The sequence below is a fragment of the Rhinolophus sinicus genome, linkage group LG01 (genome assembly GCF_036562045.2).
Source record: "Rhinolophus sinicus isolate RSC01 linkage group LG01, ASM3656204v1, whole genome shotgun sequence".
Taxonomy (NCBI): Eukaryota; Metazoa; Chordata; class Mammalia; order Chiroptera; family Rhinolophidae; genus Rhinolophus; species Rhinolophus sinicus.
In genome coordinates, this window is record NC_133751.1 from 168302093 (window position 1) to 168305684 (window position 3592).

A 3592-nucleotide genomic window follows, 5' to 3' on the forward strand; every position below is an offset into this window, starting at 1 on the left:
AGATGAAGTCAATACTATTATAAAATGAATTAAGTAAGACAAAAGTAATGATCTAATAATGAGCCAGATCCCCATGACCACTAGTAATGAGCAACCTAAAGTTGCTACTTGAATAACTTTGTACATCAGACTTGCTATATTTTTGAATGATTCTCAGAGAATTTCATCTTTATTCTTTTCAAATATTTTTCACTTGAAGATTCTTAAATCACAGGGCTCCTTTCTCAATCTGCAACTATATGGAAAAATGCCTAAGGCCTAATATATGATCCTTCATTTAACCAACAACAAACTCAATACTTAACACCTACCTCTCACCCTTACCCTTCCAGAGACATACACTTAATAGTAAACTTAACATCAAATATAGAAGAATAACATACCAGTTAAGGACTCACCATTTTGTAACTCTAGTCAAGCTGGCTTAAACAATAAAGGACAAATTTTAATTCACATAAATAAAACTCCAGTGGCAGATCTGAATTCAAGCTACTCATGGGAGAAACCCAGAGAATAAGTAAGTCAAAGTGGTGGCTCAGTACTCCAGCTTTTAATAGCATCTTCAACAAAGAACAATAAAATTGTAGAGAAATGACAGGACAAAGAAAAATGGTTTTAGGCTTCCAGGAATCCTAGGTCACTGTCTTAGTTTAGGATACTATAATAAAATACCAGAGACAGGGTGGCTTAAACGACACACACAGTTCTGGAGGCTGGAAAGTCCAAGATCAAGACAACAGCAGATGTGGAGCTAGGTGAGGGCCCTCTTCCTGATGATGGCTGCCTTCTCAGTATGTGCTCACCTGGCCTTTCCTTGGAGCCAGCATGCTTATGGACAGACAGGGGGCTCTGGTCTCTTTCTCCACAAATTCCATCATGGGAGCTCCAGTTCATAACTTCATCTAAACATAATTACCTCCCAGAGTCTCCACCTCCGAATACTGTAACATTGGGATCAGGGCTTCCACATATGAATTTTGGGGAGACACAAACATTCAATTTGCAAGTCACTTTTTCATTAACTTTTCATGGAACTAGTGTAAAAACCTTCTAAGTGGTCTTTCAATCTTTATTTTGCGTCCACTCCAATTGAGATTAATCTTTTCAAAACACAAATTAATCAAGTTCACTACTTGTTTGAAATTATTCAGTTCTAAGTGGTAATTCTTGTTGATCTTGGAGATCGAAGTCTTTCACGTGACCTACGACGCCTACACTGAGGAAAGATCTGGTCATGCATGCCTTCATCCCCTGCCATCCTGTCCTGCCCCTGATCCTTAGTCTCCATCTTCAGCTACATTAGTTTTGTTTATTTTATCAAACATGCTATATTAGTTTCCTAGGGCTGTCACAAGAAAATACCACAAACTGAGTTGCTTAAAATAACAGAACAGAAATGTATTGTCATAGAGTTCTGGAGGCAAGAAGTATGAAATCAAAGTGTCGATACAGACACCTCCCTCTAACACTTGCAGCGGAGACTCCTTCCTGGCTTCTTCCTAGCATCCTGTGGTTGCCAGGAGCCTAGACGTTCCTTAGTTTGCAGCTTCAAGTTTAATCTCTCCCTCAATGTTACATAATAGTGTCTCCTCATCTGTCTGTCTGTGTCTATGTGTCTCTTCTCATCTTCTTATAAGGGCACCAGTTATACTGGATTAAGAGCCAATCCTATTCCAGTATGACTTCATTTAACAACTAATTGTATCTGAAATGACCCAATTTCTAAATAATGTACTGGGAATTAAGACTTCAATATATCTTTTGGGGACACACAACTCAACCCATAACACATGCTATATTTCCTTCAGCCAAGACTTGTGTACATGCTGTTCCCACCACATAAAACATTTGTTCCTTCCTTGTTTGCTTAGTTGACTCTTATTTATCCTGCAGTATCAACTGAAATGGCACTTTCTTGGGGAAGATTTCCCTGGCACAAATTATAAGCCAACTTCCTCTATTATATATTATGTACTGTTATATACCTCCATATACCACAAATCTTTTATTCATAAAATTATCTCATTTATACTTTTACTTATTATTTACTCTTTATTTAAACTAGAATACACAGGTTTTCAACTTTAGGTTGTCTTCTGTATTAATATAATTCAAATAGTTTACTATGAATCTTACGTATTAGTTTTAAAAATTATCAGCTGAAATTCTTTTCAAATTCTCTGTTTTTTGAACTAGTGTCAACTACCATGAACAATCCAGCAAAATACTTTTATAGAAAAAGAGAGTGGAGAAACAAGGGGGGAATAAGAAATATATTCTGGAATAGCCGTTACAGGAACTGGAGCTGCCAAATAATCCTGATCAAGATGACAACCTCCCAAAAGCATGGAGATTTCGAGGCAGAGCGCATGGGGGGAAAGCCAGTGGGGAGCCTGGCTGGGACTGAGGAAGTCCTGGGCAAGAAGATGGAGGAAAGGGGCTTTGACAAGGCTTTTGTGGTCCTTGGCCAGTTTCTGGCGCTAAAGAAAGATGAAGTTCTCTTTCAGGAATGGCTAAAGGACACATGCAGCACCAATGCCAAGCAGTCCCAGGACTGCTTCAGGTGCCTCTGAGAGTGGTGTGAGGCCTTCTTGTGATGCTGTCTGGGGAGCCCCCAATCCCTAGCCTCAGCCTTGAGTCTCCAGAGTTTGCAGCTAAGTGGGTGCTCCTTCCCTGTCTTCCACAAAGAAAATGATTGCTGTCTTTTCACCTGCGACGTCCTCCAGGGTCTTCAGGGAGTTCTCTCCTCTCACTATTTCAACTTTTGTGGAATTCTCGCTCTTGTGTGCATTTCCCTTCTCCTTCCCCTGCCAATTTCATGTTGATAATTACGAGCATTTCGAGTGGATTCCTGGCCAATGCCCTCACCCCTCATCTCTGGTCCATTGTATGCCATTTGGCTTCTCTTTTGGCAGAACAGTCACTGTCCTTATTAAGTTTTTTAAAATCAAAAAGAAGAGAGAGAGAGAGAGCGAGAGAGAGAGGAAGAAATTATGAAAACCTAAGCCATAGTGAATCTTTTGGACTCATACTAAAGAATCTACTCTTCCTAACTTGTTTTCTGTACACTTACTTATTCCCAACAATTAAATTATCTTCTAACAAAACACCATGTTCACTTTCCTTAACTATCCTACGAGACAAATAATAAGTTCATAAATATCACTTATATAATAAAGGAGAAATATATATGAATGTCTATGCATAATATGTATAATGTACTTTATACAATAAGGGAAAACTTAATTCCTATGTTTGTATACTTTCACTGAAAGCAACCTTCAATATAAAAAAATACCAAAAAAAAAAAAAATACCATTCTATTTCTTTCAAGGTTTTATTTCAGCTCCATATTAAACGACAGACTATTTCAGTGTAAAATAGACTTATAATCTGCAGACCTTGTCCCCAGATCTCAATATGTCTGAAGTTTCCTCTGTGTCAATGCCATCATATTGAAGAGATATCATATCTACCATCATTATGTCTATAGCATACTTCAATATTTTATTCTGAAAATTGAACACATCAACACATGTCTGTTTATCTTATATATTTCTTTCTATCATACTTTGAAAGTTAAAGTTTCACA

General features: G+C 37.8%; 1 pseudogene; it reads left to right on the forward strand.

Moving 5' to 3' along the window:
* Positions 1 to 2327: 2327 nt before the first annotated feature.
* LOC109459746 (barrier-to-autointegration factor) lies at positions 2328 to 2573 on the forward strand (annotated as a pseudogene).
* The last annotated feature ends 1019 nt before the right edge of the window (positions 2574 to 3592 follow it).